The following is a 17,151-nucleotide window of genomic DNA, read 5'->3' on the forward strand; positions in this document are numbered from 1 at the left end:
CAGCAGTGCTATCCATTGAGTCACCGTGCCACTAGAAAGAATGTAGATCATAGAATCATGGAATTGCCCAACACAGAATTAGTGATTTGGCACAGTATGCTTTGCTGTCTCTTTGAAGGAACAAGAAAATCAGTTTCTCACCTCTATTTTGCTTTTATGCTGTCATTTTACAAATTCTTCCTTTTGTGGTATATATATCCAATTCCTTTTTGAAAGTTCTCATGTGCAGGTGCCGGTGTTGGACTGGGGTGTACAAGGTTAAAAATCGCACAACACCAGGTAATAGTCCAACAGGTTTACTTGGAAGCACTAACTTTCAGTGCGCTGCTTCTTCATCGGGTAGCTAGTGGGGCAGGATCATAAGACACAGGGTTTATAGTAAATGATCAAAGAGTCATACGACTAATGCAAAGTATTGACTAAACCTAGGTTGCTGTTAAGTCTTTAATCACTTAGAAAGGGGTTGCAGGTTTCAAGTGATTAATATGTAAATCCCAGAACATCGTTCAAGTCACAGTCCAAGAATAATTTAAGGCTTTTTTAAAAAAGTTACATTTCAGCTCAGACAATGTATTAAAAGTGTGAGGTTAGTATCTGTCTGTATCCCAACCTTGAGTCAGACTGGTCCTATTTCCAAAGTAGAAAATGATAAAATGTCACGTGGACTGACTGCTGACAGATTGCGAGCTTTTTGAAGAAAATAGAATATATCTGTGCGGCAGGCCCACATTGTCTATCCTGTATGAAGTAGGCAAGTATGCCTCAGGCATGGTATGTAGCATGCATACTCCCTCTGTCTTCCCTTTCCCCTGCACGCACACTATCTCTCTTTCTCCCTTCCCATGCACGCGTGCTCTCTCCCTATCTCCTCCCTCCTCTGCGCTGTCTCTCTCTCTCTCTCATCCCACATGTGTGCGGACTCTCCCTTTCTCTCTCTCCACTCCCTCATATGTGCACACACTCTCCCTCTCTCTCTCCCCTCCCGCGCGCACTCTCTCCCTCTCTGCCCCCTTCCTCTCTCCCCCCCTCCCATGCACGCGCTCTCCCTCTACCTCTATCTCTTCCCATGCGTGCTCGCGCACACTCTCCCCCAGGCACACGCACACTCTCCCTCCCTCTCCCCTCCTGTGGGCACACCCTCTCCTTCTCTCCCCCTTCCCGCCCGTGCTCTCTCCCTCTCTCTCCTCCAGCATGCGCTCTCTCTATCTTCTCCTGCGTGTGGTCGCGCACACTATCCCCCGCGTGCACGCACACTCTCCATCTCTCTCCCTTTCTGCATGCGCACACTCTCCATCTCTCCTCCCACATGCGTGCATGCTCACATCCTCCCTCTCTCTCCACTCGCATGTGCTCTCTCCCTCTTTCACCCCTCCCATGCACGCTCGCTCCCTCTCTCCCCTCCTGTGCGTGCCCACTCTCCTTCTCACCTCCCGCGCGCGCATCTCCCTCTCTCTCCCCTCGTGCGTACTCTCTTCCTCTTTTACCCCTCTCACCCGCGCACTTGCCCTTTCTCCCCTTCCATGCGCGCACACTCTCCCTCTCTCACTCCCTGTGCAAGTGCACGCTCTCTCCCGTTCACGCACACGCATGCACACTCCCTCTCTCTCCTCCAGTGTGCACTAGCACACACTCTCCCTCTCTCTCTCCCCACCAGCGTGCGCTCTCTCTCCCTCTCTGCACCCTCCCTCTTTCCCCTTCCACACATTTACACTCTCCCACTCTCCTCACTCCCGCGTGCGCACTCTCTCTCCCTCCCTCTCTCTCAACTCCCGTGTGCACGCTCTCCCTCTCTCCCTCCCCCTCCCGCTCGTGAGCTCTCCCTCTCTGCCACTACCCCCACCTGCTCGCGAGCTCTCCCTCGCTCCCCCTCTCTCCACTGCCGTGCACGAGCTCTCACTCTCTTCCTCTTTCCCCCCCCTCCTGCGTGTGAGCTCTCACTCCCCACCACGCGCGTGTGCTCTCCCTCTGCAATTTGTATTTGCAGAAGCATTCTATTTTGTTCCAAAAGCACACAGTCTGTAGGCAGCCAGTGCCTGTGACTTTTATAAATTCCTACTTGGAAATTGAACCAGCCTGACTCATGGTTGGAATACAGACTGTTTCTAACCTTACACCTTTAATGCATTGTCTGAGCTGAGATGCCACTTTATTTTAATAAAACCTTAAGTCATCTTGGACTGTGGCTTGAAGGAACTATTGAGGTTTGCATCTTAATCACCCGAAAGCTGTATCCCCATTCTAAGTGATTAAACGCTTAACAGCAATCTACATTTGTTCAAAACATTGCATCTTGATCTTTTACTATAAATTCTGTGTCCTATGATCCTGCCTCAGTAGCGACCTGATGAAGGAGCAACACTCTGAAAGCTTGTACTTCCAACTAAACTTGTTGGACTATAACCTGCTGTCGTGTGATTTTTAATTTCTTGAAAGTTGCCTTGAAGAAAGACCCTGTATCTTTCAAGCTGTAAACTCCAAGTTAGGGTGGCAAGGTGGCACAGTGGTGCGCAGTGTTGCCACAGCGCCAGGGGTTCAGGTTCACTTTCAGCCTCAGGCGACTGTCTGTGTGGAGTTTGCACATTCTTCCTGTATCTGGGTGGTTTTCCTCCCAAATCCAAAGATGTACAGCTTAGATAGATTGACTATGCTAAACTACTCTAATGTGCAGGCAAGGTGAGTTAAATGTGGCAAATGTGGGGTTACCTGAATATGGTGGGATGCTCTTCAGAGGGTCAGTACAGATGTGATGGGCCAAATGACCTCTGTCTGCACTGTGACAATTCAATGGTTAAACAATGCTGTGTGTAGATTTTAAAAGCTCACTGTTTTGGAAGAAAGAGAAAACCAAAAGATGACATGATTTTTCCTCAACTGAAAATAGATCGTCAGACTCAGTATTGAAAGCGTGAAACAGCAATTAGTAGCTTTAGTGGAACTATAGAGAAACGTTCTTGTTCTTTTCCAGAAAATGAGTTAGTGGAGAATCAACCCACAGTCTATCTTTAAATCCTTAAATAAATTAAAAGGTCTACACAGATTTGCACGCAATATTCCAACAGTGGCCTAACCAATGTCCTGTACAGCCACAACATGACCTCCCAACTCCTCTACTCAATACTCTGACCAATAAAGGGAAGCATACCAAACACCTTCTTCACTATCCTATCTACCTGCGACTGCACTTTCAAGGAGCTATGAACCTGCACTCCAAGGTCTCTTTTTTCAGTAACACTCCCTAGGACCTTACCATTAAGTGTATACGTCCTGCTAAGATTTGCTTTCCCAAAATGCAGCACCTCGCATTTATCTGAATTAAACTCCATCTGCCACTTCTCAGCCCATTAGCCCATCAGGTCAAGAACCTGTTGTAATCTGAGGTAACCCTCTTTGCTGTCCACTACACCTCCAATTTTGGTGTCATCTACAAACTTACCAACTGTACCTCTTATGCTCGCATCCAAATCATTTATGTAAATGACAAAAAGTAGAGGTCCCAGCACAATGCTGACCAGATATCCTAAATTAACCCAGTTCCATTTGCCAGCATTTGGTCTACATCCCTCTCAACCCTTCCGAATCGTGTACCCATCCAGATACCTTTTAAATGTTTGCAATTGTACCAGCCTCCACCACTTCCTCTGGCAGCTCATTCCATACACGCACCACCCTCTGCGTGAAAATGTTGACCTTTAGGACCCTTTTTAAATCTGAAGGAATTTAACAAACAATCAGAAAAATTAGAGAATAGAAGAGCTCGCAAAGATTCCATTTAGTTTTGTTTCTCCACAATATATTCAAGTTGTAAAGCCTGGAGTCGTTTGTATTGGGAATGTTCCAAAGTTTTGTTTTTACATGAACCTGGAACAGTATAAAAAGAAGTAAGTGGACTAGATGCTGAACAAAAGGTGTGTGTGTGTGTGTGGAGGAGGTGATTACAATTACATAATAGTGTAATCAGGTGTAATCAAATTGGACACTGCATAAGTATTACACCTGTCTTCTGATTTCCATTTTGCTTGCCTTCGATTGAAATTAAATCAGAGGTAGCAAAAAACAAGCTGTCGATTCACCATCAAGCATTTTAAAATGTCAAGTGACATTTATAGATTCTATAGTGTTTAATTTCTGGAAGATTAATTTGGCTAGTACACTTCGACTAATGAAGATGACAGTTAAATTGGTGTATAAAGTGCACGGGAAAAGGAAATCTCGAGTAATGAATGATTGAAGATATGAAATACTTTGCACTGGCTTCCTCCCCAATGATGTTGGATCCTTTTGGGTTACTGTTCCATGGTCAACTGGCCCCTTCTGCATCTGTGGATTATTATTATATAATCTTAACATTAGTCATTATCAGTCTACTAGGGGCGCTACAGCCAAGATAGAACCTGGCTTCACCCTGTGAACTTTTCCAATGTAGAATCCCAGAAAAGTAAAGAAGCAAGGAACCTTATCAATTTCCCCTGCCAAGCCAAGAACTGCTGAGACCACATAGAATCACATCAGGTAAGACCATCTCACTCAATCACGTACATCGAACTTTGCTCAACTGCATGTTAGAGGTATTCCTGGAGCTTTTTTGGCAGGATCTTGGAGAGACAATATTCAGAAATTCTTTGATGACATGCTGGACTAGCTTTGGATACATGTGAAGGAAATGAATGAAGAATGGAAGGTTATCTGTTCGGGTTAAATTACGAAAGGGAGAGAGAAAAATCATATAGAGGCTCATTGTCACCAGCATGGACCACTTGAGTTGATTGGTCTGTTTCTGTCTGTAAATAATACATAATGCATTCACGCATAACAACAGATTAATGTAATACTGATTCACATTAAAGAGCATGTATGCCAACTGGGTATAAATAAAAACTGTTTATAAAACGAAGCATTAACCTCACAGGCAAGTATAGCAGGTGATGCACTTCTGGTGCATCAATAGTAATGATTGTGACAGATTTATTGTGAAATTCCAAAACATATTATTAGCAAACACAGGGCGAGGTACTAATCACTGTTTTGGCTGCTCAGATGTGTGGTTACAAACAAAACAATCCGGAGAAAAATATATATGTAAAAAATAACTATTTACAGAGCATCAGATTCCACACATATCGGAACTGCTGACATATCCACAATATGGCACCAATATGTCCCAACTGTAATCCTGGGTGGTGCATGTTATAAAAAAACGTACTCATTACATCAGTAAAGCAACACAGTTGAACACTAAGTATACATGTCAAAGAGTATTTTATCTCTGTTAAAGACATTTTCCTGTTCCACAGTCATATTTTGTCAGGTTTGGGAAGGGCAATTTAACAGAAGTGAAATTCTTCTCTGAATGGATTGACTCAGCAACTGATTGGGCTGGATTATAAATTGTTTACGTTCTGGGATGGATGGGGCTTAGTGTTCTGTTGGGAACTTAGAAATGAATGCAGTGCATCTGTTGTAGGTTTTTATGAACACAGTCTCTTCATTATTACCAGTTCTCTTGACCAATACATTTGAATGAGTATGGCTATGCCTTGCATGAGCTGAAAAATGTGTTGCTGGAAAAGCGCAGCAGGTCAGGCAGCATCCAAGGAGCAGGAGAATCGACGTTTCGGGCATAAGCCCTTCTTCAGGAATGGGCTTATGCCCAAAACGTCGATTCTCCTGCTCCTTGGATGCTGCCTGACCTACTGCGCTTTTCCGGCAATACATTTTTTAGCTCTGATCTCCAGCATCTGCAGTCCTCACTTTCTCCTATGCCTTGCATGAGTTGATATCACACCAGTAGTTAAAACTGATTGCAAACATTGAGTTTGATTGATTCTTGATTGAGAGTGCAAGAAGCAGTGATGGAATAAGATTCAAAGGATCACTGTTTAGAGGTCCCTAAATCACTGAATGTGGTGCTAGAAGCTATAAAAGACTGCAAGGACATAACACTCTTGCTGACAAAAGGAAGAAACCTGTCTTTGAAACCAGAATTGCATATCTGAGAGTTATGGAGGAGGTCAGCAGCAGGAGTCTGGTGCCATCCTGCTGGATCTAACACCTAGTTTGATGATCTAAGCAGTACAGGGAATGGGAGCGCAGTATAATATTCTGTTTTATCCTGATGTATGTCTGGACAGGCAGGAGCCTGGTGACAATGACACTGAACGAATAATTCTGAACTCCTTGGTTAATGTCCTGGAGATATGGGCTTGAATCCCACCATGGCAGATGGTGCAGTTTGAACTCAGTAAAACGGAAAACAAATGGAAGTGTTTAAAGATGGGGTTAATAGATTTTTGAAACTTCAGGGAGTTGACAAGCATAACGAGCTGCCTTGAGAGAGGAGTTGAGGCTTGGGCAGATCATGATCTTGTTGAATAGCAGGGTAGCTCTAAAAAGGTCACATGGCCAATTCACAGGGCATCTCCAGAGAGAGTGACTCTGCTCCTATTTCTTATGCTTTAATGGTGACCATATTACTGTTGCTGATTGCCATAAAAAACTTAACTGGTTCTCTTACACCCTAAATGGAAGGAAATCTGTCATCATTACCTGAGCTGATCTACATGTGAATCCAGTTGTGCAATGATGTTGTTGATCCCTCTTAAATTCCCTCTCTATGCAATTAAGGATGGTCAACGAATGCTGGCCTAGTTAATGATGCCCACATCCCATGAATGAATATATATTTTCAAAGTCCCCACAGGTCATGTGCATAATGATCACTTGAAACATTCTTACCATGACAGTTCTAATTCATGTCTTTAATTTCCCATCGAGCTTTCATGTGTCTCATGGAGGTGATACAGGAGGACCAGGATAATGCCTCTAAAACAGTCAGTCCCTCTGGAGATGCCCCGTGACAAGACTCATCCAGACTATTCACCAGCTCAGCTTTGATTGGTCGTCTTTCTCCAAACCTGAGATGCCAAGTAAGAAAACATTAGGGGCACTCTTACTGAACTGAAAGGTCATCACTCCAAAGTGGCAACTCAGAGGTACAACAGCCAAACTTGTGAATCCTCTCAACACAGGTACCGTGAACAAAGCCTTTCCTATGAGATGACAAGTCATCAGCTGTGAGCTTTCAGTACTTGTTGACACATCTTCAGCCTCCTCAGTTATCACTATGTTAATGCAACGCTTTCACTGGCAAGTCTTGGCGAGTCTGGAAAGCCCATGAACTGAGAATTAACCTTCAAAAGCCATGTTAATATCACTGTATTATGTGATTAGCATTTGAAATTAATAGCCGGTATTTCCTGCGGGCATCACCTTCACACAATCAAAACAATGCAGTTTAGAAGAGGTTTCCCAATGCGTTGTCAATTTCAATTCCCTCTCCCATCCCTCAAACCCACAGAGTCCTGTCTCCCCAGCTAATCAAACTTGCATCGAATTAAACCTATCCCTTCCATAGGTTCCCACCAGATCATGTCCTCAGAAAATGTAACTGACTGTGCAGCAAGTTGTCATTTGGAAAATGCTGCTAGATCTCTTGAGATAGAGAGAGAGAGAGAGAGACCATTGTAAGTATTCAGTGCCAATGTTGACCTAACTTGCATGAAAGGGAATTTCTTGTGGAGAAAAAAGAAAACAAGTCTTGCATTAATATAACATTTTCATGACCTTAGGTAGGACAAATACATTTTATAGCCTATTAGGTACTTTTACAATGCAGTCATATTACAATCCACCCAATAACCAAATAATCTGCTTTTGTGATGTTGGTAAATGGACACATATTGGCCAGGATTGGTTTCACTACTGTATTCTTTTGTACTAGTGTCACTGGATATTTAAATTCACTGGAGAAGGCAGATTGAGTCAAAACTTAAATATTTCATCTGATAAAAGGTAGCTGTTGAATGTCCAGCACTCCTTCACAGTTGTATTGACATGTTAGCCTGGACTGGTGCTCAACAAACCCACTTCCTTCTGATCTAGAAGCGAGTGTGTTACGGTTGAGCCATAGCTCATTTGACATCAGGCACATCCACTTTTCCAAAATGATGACAAAGTCGGTGGATATTGTGGACAACAATTCTCTCTGCTGTATCCTTACAAGCTCCTGCAAAGTCACAGACTATGAAGCTGAGAACTAACTCTGTAATTGTCTTCTTGCCTGTGGTGATGATGAGGAGGAAGGTTGGAATATTTACTTATGCCCGTAAGCCAGCAGGACATTTTTCCATCTCATTTACATATGAACATACAAACGTACCACCTAGGAGCAGATATGGGCCACTGTTTAGTAAATCCAGAGATGATCCAATTGTAACATCAACTTCACTTAACAAAAATCTATCCAACTCTGCCTTAAAGATATTCAAAGTCTCTGCTTTCCCTGGTTTTTTCAGGAGTACCAAAGACTTATGACACACTGTGAGAAAATATTTTGTCTTATCTCTGAAATGAATAAAGCCTTATTGTTAAATTGTGACCCATTTGTTCCAGATTCTCATAACAGGAAGTATCTTCTCCACCAATACTCTGGCAAGCTTCCTCAGGATACTTTGTGTTTCTGGTCTAATCCATATTTATGTTCAATTTCCTCTTTGATCCCAATTAGAATTTCAGGCTAAAAACTTTTGACTCAATTTCTTCTACCATGTCTGCCTATTTCACTAACCTAACCTGTTTTATAACCCCACTTTGGAATCAGTAGCAAATTTCAATCTTAAACTCTCTATGCCCATCCTTATATATCAAGAATATGACCTGGATCACTTGGCTCCCCCATTTCCATCCTTTCAGCAATTTTAGCAACAACATTCTGTCAAAATTCCTGCTTTCCTATTCATTAAACTATGTTCCATCCATACTGCTACATTTGCTCCTGTTTCATCCACCCATAATTTTGTCTTGAGTTGTTTGTAAAGCTCCTATTCAAGTTACTTTATGGAAAGCTAATTGAAAATTGTGTATCTTCCATTGATAGCTGGATTACAGAAAGAAGCAGAAGAGTGTGGAGAGTGTGACAGTTGTGAAGGAGAAGACATGAAGTCAAAAAGCTCATTGCCAATCAGCCAACCATACCTCAAATAACTCCACAAAGGCCGGTATCCTGTTACCAAGTATTAATTTACACATGAACAGTCCTTGACAATACTACTGCTTCTTACAGACTTAGGCACCAGAGTGTCAGTATCTCTTACACTCAACTTTTTTCTGTCAACCAGGGCTCCCTGATTGGACCAGATTAACATCCCCAACTCATATTCTATGATGTCCACTTGGTTGACCTCGTTACAATCACTACAGCAACCAATGTGAGTTATTTCTGAATACTTTGCACATTGAGGTTGTCAAAGGCTGTTCTGCCGTGTGAAATTCCTGTTTGTGTTTCCAGTGTGAAAGGGGAGATGGTGGGGTTAGATGTGTTGGGGTGGTATCTGGTCAATTCATTTGACTAACTATATTGAAAAGTGGCTGATTTGTAGTTGAAGCACCATGAAGTTGATGAAGGAACAAAGGTAGAGATAAAGTTAGAAATGATGCCAATACAATATGCTTGTTTTGGGATATATCCCTGACAAATCTCCTGCTGGTTGGATACATATCAGATGAAAAGTGTCTACATTGTTGTCAGAGACATCTTAAATAATATGGGGCATAACACAAAGGTCACAAGAATGGGTGGAGGTGAGAGAACTCATCTAATGTATGCAACTCCACCTGTAACAGTGTTCTAGACACCCACATATCTAATTGGCTGTTGAGTAATTATGGAATTTTTTGCCTCTTGAAAGATCATTCCAGATGTTAAATCAAGGTGCAAATGTTGTTTTTTTGTTAGGAGTCCTGAGCTTATTCAGTTTCAGTTCCTGCCAAAAACCTCTTTATTATACAGTTCACCTGTTCTGGAGTTTTCTCCATTTAACTCAATGTTATGCATGTATTTATAAATATTGTTTTAGTTCATCTCTTTTCAAGGCTGCAGAATCCAAGAAGTTAGAACTTCCTCGATAAGTCATTCCTTGGTACTGACTGGGTGGGGGTGGGGAAGAGTCGGGCGGGGGTTGGGAGGGGGGGTGGTGGATTTTTTACATAAATGGCAGACTTGGCTTAGGCTAAGGTTAAAATTTGAGACTCAGTTCCTTGATCCAAATTGTACATCCTGCCATTTTCTCAACTTAGAGTCATAGAGTCATAGAGCTGTACAGATGGAAACAACTCATCCAACTTGTCCATGCCAAACAGATATCCCAACCCAATCTAGTCCCACCTGCCAGCACCCGGCCCATATCCCTCTAAATCTTTCCTATTCATATACCCACCCAGATGCCTTTTAAATGTTGCAATTGTACCAGCCTCCACCACTTCCTCTGGCAGCTTGTTTCATACACACACCACCCTCTGCTTGAAAAGGTTGCCCCTTAGGTCTCTTGTTTATCTTTCCCCTCTCACCTTAAACTTATGCCCTCTAGTTCTGGACTACCCCACTCCAGGGAAAAAAACCTTGTTTATTTACTCTATCCAAACCCCATGATTTTATAAACCTCTATAAGGTCACCCCTCAGCCTCCAACACTCCAGGGAAAACAGCCCTAGCATATTCAACCTCTCCCTTTAGCTCAAATCCTCCAACCCTGGCAACATCCTTGTAAATCTTTTCTGAACCCTTTCAAGTTTCACAACATCGTTCCTATAGGAAGGAGACCAGAATTGCATGCAGTATTCCAAAAGTGGCCTTACCAATGTCCTGTACAGCCACAACATGACCTCCCAACTCCTCTACTCAACACTCTGACCAATAAAGGAAAGCATACCAAACACCTTCTTCACCTATGACTCTACTTTCAAGGAGCTATGAACCTGCACTCCAAGGTCTCTTTGTTCAGCAACACTCCCTAGGACCTTACCATTAAGTGTATCAGTCCTATGAAGGTTTGCTTTCCCAAAATGCACCACCTAGCATTTATCGAAATTAAACTCCATTTGCCACTCTTTAACTAATATTTGAAAGTGAGTGAGAACTGATTGAATTCAATCAGCTTCCTCTTCACTCTAGTGTTTGAATTTAATTGTTTGTTTTGGGAAATCCAGCAGGTTCATCAATGTGAGGACTTGGTGGATTCATGCTGTAATGACTTTCATATCTACCTACAGATGCCTACTTGAGGAACTTCCATTATCAGGCACCAACCTATGAACTTCATCGCAAGGCATCCAATTAGAGCATGACTCTGACTTGCCCTGAGTACCACAACCTCTCATCCTACTCTCCACTTGCCTTCTGGATTCCTTCCATCTCTGACATAGAAGTCGCCCCACTCTCACTCTATTCACTTCAAAACCTCTAACTCTACCCAGGATCTGTAATTTTTCCAACTGAGGCATCTGACCATGCTTCCATCCCATAGCTAAGGTCTCTGATCATCCCTCAGGTTGTTGAATTTTCCCAGTTGTGATTCCCTTCTCCCTCAAGGCCTCTGGCTCCCAGTCCCAGATGCCCCTGACTGCCTCTTGAGCCTCTGAAATGCTCTACCTCCCGCATGTTGGTGATTTCTCCCATTCAGGCCTGTGATTCCAGCCTCCAGTCTCCCGCTCCCAATGAGTCAGGTGAGGAAAGCCTAAAAGGTATTCAACAGAACAGTTTAACGCCATGACAAACTCGTACATACACTCAGTAACATGATGTTCATTGATGATGTTAACTTTCATGTAGTAGCTGAATTTATAATGAGCATGGAAAGAAACGATGGGCTTAGTAGTTTATTAATGTTTTATCCTAACACTTGGTATTCTGTTTTTTTAAACGCCAACAATTCTTCTGTGCTTACACATTGTGAGGTGAATGCTAACATTGTAGGGATGGTATGAGATTGTATATTAGGCAAACAGGAACTTCTAGTAACACACATCACATTGTTTTTAATAAAGAAATTATTAATCTTGATTCTGAAAACCTGCACTTCAGAGCACCATTTATAGTATTAATACAGCTGGGATAAAGCTACATTATAGTCAATTACTACACCAACACTTTACCTTCCACTAATATGTTAATTTCTTATTTCCTGCATGGAAAATGCATGATTTTAACATGATTAAGGTGAAGTATTTATCATTAACATCATTAGCATTGCATTCTAGTCCAAGAAATAACAAGATATATCTTGGTCTTAGGCTACAGGTCTCCTCTGTTCTTCATGAAGAAAAGTGAATCAGTGAAATGAAGGTATAGCACATCCATGATTGAATTACTGAATGCTGCAGCAGAACAGGCTAATGGGTTGGATAGCCCACTCCTGTTCCTATGTGTTTGGAACAAAGAGACCTAAGAATCTGTTTAACGCAGAATGGGGGTTGGTGTGCTTTTATCAGATTTATGTCAGCACTTCCAGTTCTTGGTGATTTGGAACTGCTGCTATTATCACTATTTGGAATTGTTGGCATATTATCATGTTATTTTCATTTTACTGTTTTGATTGTACTTTTGTCAGTTTTAATATTATTCAGTAAAACTTTGGATGAAAAATTGATAATCTGAGTTGCTCGAGGGCAATTAGAACAAAATTTATTGAAGCTGACCATTGAAGGGTCAACAACAAAAGGGCCATGGGGGAGAATGGTCCAAGAAATATGGGTTCATGTACTTTCCTGACAGGATGGCAAAACCATTTTAATGTACTACTTGTGGAATAACCAGATGGATAATAGCTAGACCACTACTAGGCCCAGCACAAAGACGAAGGCAGAATGTCTGATCTCACTCTAAAACAATATGATCAGAATGTCCTTTTTGTGAAAATGTGTCAGTTAGGTTGCCTTAATCTAACATGGCTGGAGTTCTACCTTGCATTGAACTGGTTTACTTATTTTTAGATTTGCTTTGATTTATTATTGCCACGTGTGCCAATATATAGTGAAAAAAAGTATGGTTTTGCTTGTTATCCAGACAAATCATGCTTTACATAAGTACATCAGAGTAGTAGAACAGGATGCAGAATATAGTGTTCACAGCTATAGAGAAGGGTCAGAGAAAGATTAACTCTAATATATAAAAGATCCATTCATAAGTCTGATAAACATGGGGAAGAAACAGTTCTCGAATCTGTTGGCAAGTATATTTGAACTTTTGTATCTCCTGCCCAATGGAAGAGAGTATAACTGGAGTGGGAGGAGTCTTTGATTGTAGTATCAGCTTTCCTGAGGCAGTGGGAGGGAGTCAATGGGAAGGAAGGCTGGTTTTCGTGATGGATTGGTCTATGATCACAATTCTCTAATCTCCTTTTGTCTTGGTCAGAGCAGTTGCCACACTAAGCTGGGATGCATCTGGATAGGATGCTTCCAATGGTACATCTATAAAAATTGGTATGAGTCACTGTAGACATGCCAAATTTCCATCGCCTTCTGGAGGACATAGAGGCATTAGTGTTCTTTCTTTGACAGTGGAGTCGATGTGAATGGACCAGGACAGGTTGTTGGTGATATTTAGAAGTTGAAGCTTGAAGGTTCCGACCATCTCCACCTCAGCATCATTGATACTGACAGGGGTATAGCCTCCACTCCACTTTCTGACACCAATGACCAGCTCCTTCATTTTGCTGATACTGAGGGAGAGATTTTTGTCATTATGTCATGCCACTAAGCCCTCCATCTCTTTCCTGTTCTCTGTCTCATCATTGTTTGAGATCTCAACCCACTATGGTAGTATCATCAGCAAATTTGCAAATGAGGTTGAAGTTAAATGTGGCCACACAGTCATGAAGGTATAAGGGGTATAGTAGGGTGCTGAGTGAACAGCCTTGAGGGGCACTGGTGTTGAGGATTATTGTGGAGGTGGTGTTGTGGACTATCCTTAGTGATTGTAGTCTGTGGGTCAGGAAGTCAAAGATCCAGTTGCAAACACAGGAGCAGGGTCTTAGTTCTTGGAACTGGAGAGGGGTTTGGCTGGAATCATGTAGTTGTAGGAGGAGCTAAAGTCAATAAGAATTAATCTGATGTAGGTGTCCTTGTTAATCAGATGTTACAGGGCTGAGTGTAGGGTCAGAGCGGTCGCATCAGCCATTGACCTGTTATGACAGTAAGTGAATTGTAGTGGATCGAGGCAATCTGGGAAGCCGGAGGTGACATGTGCCATTACTAATCTCTTGAAGCACTTAATAATGATTGATGTCAGAGCCACTGGGTGGTAGTTATTAAGGCATGTTACCTGATTTTTCTTTGGCACCAAGATGGTAGTGGTTTTCTTGAAGCAGGTAAGAAACTCACATCGGAATACCTTTCAAGTAACCAGCATTTTTTTTTTGCCTCCTGCATAGATCTTCAAAGTCCATATGTGTTAGTGACTGGAATTCTATGCTGAGATTTGAGTCAGTGTACAGATCACTGTGCACAGGACATTGGAATACCTGCATATGGGCTAATGGGAATGTCAGTGATAACTCGGTTCACCCCCTGTGCTTCATAGGAAGAATCCAGAAAAATGATAAGCCAATGGTGCTTCTTTTGCCACACTTGAAAATGCAATCATTTAAATTGTTTGACTATTCAACATGGAATGCTGATCAAACCACCTCCATAAATATTCCTCCTTTTACTTCCTGCTTATGTGAGGTATTCAATGCTATGGGTTTGCTGAGTTGGTTATAGGCAGCCAGATTATGGGTCAGAATAACACCAACAACATAGAGGTAGACTCAGGGCTCTGCCTCTTCACTCCAGCTGTATTTAAAAAGGCAATTACAATGCTGTGGTTCAGCAAATAATTCCCAAAGAGCTGCCTTCAGGCCGAGAACTGAAGAAAATGTTCTATAGCATAAATTTGTCATCATTTCTTGACATGGGAGAGGTGTTCAGGGCTTGGACCTTGAGTCATCGATGTGGATTTCTCTCATCTTCATCTTTGTCCTTTAACCCAAAATCAACATAACATAATGATATTGAGCTTACTGGTGGTCTTTGGAATGATTTATATTTAAAAATAATTATTATCAACCTACTTCTAAGCTCCCAAAGTTATACATTGTTTTCATTTTTTTCCAAGTCTACACACCACTAGATTGCTCAAGTGCAGTCAGTGAGTTAACTAAGGCAAGTGAATTGTGGTGCTTAATGACTCAATCCCAAATCTCAGCTATTGTAGCTGCTGCCTTCCTCGGCAGTGTTATGGATAAGGGTAATAGCCTCAACGCCCTTGCTTGAGAAATGGGAACTGGCAGAAATTATTGCAAGTAATACTGTGAGGTCTGTTGTAAAGTACATCTCTAGTGATGGTAAGAGCATGGACAACCATGACAGAAGAGAATTGCACATGAAGAACAGTCACTTTGGTGAGGTAATCAAAGGTTATCACCTTTACAAAAATGTTCAGTGCTTTTCTGCAGAGATGCAAGGTTAAGAAGTGGAAGTGAAGGGTTGAAGCAATAAAAAAAGCCTATTTGAGAGAAATTGTCAAAAATCAAGTTTATTAGAAATGAAATACTTATGTAAAGTTATGTACCTTGCAAAGGTTTATGAAATCATGAGGGGCATGAATAGCCAAGATCTTTTCCCCCCAGAGTAAGGGAGTCAAAAACTAAAGGATATAGGTTTAAGGTGAAGTGGGAAAGGTTTAAAAAGGGACCTGAGGGACAACATCTTTCTGCATAAGGGTGGTGCTTGTATGGAATGAGCTGCAAGAGGAAGTGATGGAGGCTAGTACAATTACAACATATAAAAGGCATCTGGATGGGTAGACGAATAGGAAGAGGGTTTAGAAGGATGTGGATCAAATGTGACTAGATTTATTCAGGATATCAGTCGGCACGGCTAAGTTGGACTAAAGGGTCTGTTTCCACACAGTATAACTCTATGTGTTTCCTACATTGTTACAGCAGTTTGTTGTCAAGGGAAAATGAATATTCACAATTTCATGCATGGAATAATAGCTTTTAAATGTCTTATTTAGTCAGCAGTACTTTAAATAAAGTATTAAACAAATAGACTGTTTCAAAACAATTATCTAGGCTAATAATTCAGCACACATTTCTCCAATATATATGTCGGCGTGGCTACATGAATTAAAGTGGAGCCATCTGAAGTGCAGAGCAAGTGTTAGTTCAGTCTCTTCTCCTCTTCGAATTTCAGGCATTTGAAACCAAAACATGCTGCTTACGTTAACATAAGTAAATAATACTGCTAACATACTAAGTGATTGACATAAACAAAGTGTGTTCCCATGACATCTTTCTGTCTTATATTTTAACGCAGGTACTTGTAAATGGTTCGTGTAAATGGGTTAAGCTAGTTTCTTTAAATGGTCAAACAAAGGAGCCAAAAATAACTTGTTTTTAGCGTTAACCATCTTTCCTTCTGCTGATTTCGACCTTGGTGGCATCCTGCATGATGAACCTTGGCCCTTGACCTAGCATTCTTAATGATAAAAATTTGCAGCTGTTTGCCTTTGGAGAGCCTTATGCCAAGGGCAATATGTTGCTGAAGTGACTGTTTGACTTCCTTATTTCCATTTCCCTTTTTACCCCCTCTCCAGTGAATAAATATTAGTTTAATACAGCATGTGGTTTGAATTGTTGAATCTGTATAAAAGGCAGCACGTGTGGAAATGGGATCATTCCATAACGAATATTTGTATTTGTAATTGAGTTTTGAAGACATTAAAAGCCTATTATAAAAAGTTGCTTTGCTTTGAAAATTCATGACAAAACTCCAACAATCAGCAAGCTTTTCTTGTAGATTGCAAAAATATGTTGACAGTGTCACTGCTGATGCTCTGGAGCTGCCTTCTTCCAGGTTACACACTGTATAAGCAATTGGTATTATGATACAGAAGGCTGTGACTCATCTTGCCCATTTAAGTTATTGTTCACAGTCAACTATTATGAGAATTATAGTAGTTTGTGCTACAAAGGTGGGAGAAACATAGCAATCATGTGGGAGGTGTAACGGTGAGCATTAAGTGAGAATCGTAATCAAAGTGGGAGTGTTGGAATGTACATGACCTCATCAATGACTTTGTATCGGTTTATTATTGAATTCTCTTTCCTGATAAAACATTTAATAAATTCTACAAATGGAAAAATAAATCTGAATCAGAGAAACCGTTGTCTACCAACTTTATTATCTCATCCATAATTCGATTGCGTCAGAATATCGGGCTCATTTTTATCATTCGCACAAAGAGCTGCTCATTTTAAAACTGATATCCTGGATG

The 17,151-nt window shown here is 41.5% G+C and overlaps 1 long non-coding RNA gene across 3 annotated transcripts in view; it reads left to right on the forward strand.

Moving 5' to 3' along the window:
• Positions 1-16,915, forward strand: part of LOC140494689 (uncharacterized) — a 95,384-nt gene extending 78,469 nt beyond the window's left edge. Inside the window, exons 2-7 of one of the 3 annotated variants that reach the window (XR_011964027.1) lie at positions 4,424-4,509; positions 6,772-6,923; positions 8,933-9,049; positions 9,174-9,263; positions 11,103-11,555; positions 12,123-16,915. This is a non-coding gene — a long non-coding RNA (uncharacterized lncRNA). Of the gene's footprint in view, positions 1-4,423; positions 4,510-6,771; positions 7,026-8,932; positions 9,050-9,173; positions 9,264-11,102 lie in introns of all 3 variants that reach the window. The other 2 variants (XR_011964028.1, XR_011964026.1) reach the window with 2 other exon arrangements.
• Positions 16,916-17,151: the final 236 nt, after the last annotated feature.

The sequence above is a fragment of the Chiloscyllium punctatum genome, chromosome 24 (genome assembly GCF_047496795.1).
Source record: "Chiloscyllium punctatum isolate Juve2018m chromosome 24, sChiPun1.3, whole genome shotgun sequence".
NCBI classification, from domain to species: domain Eukaryota; kingdom Metazoa; phylum Chordata; class Chondrichthyes; order Orectolobiformes; family Hemiscylliidae; genus Chiloscyllium; species Chiloscyllium punctatum.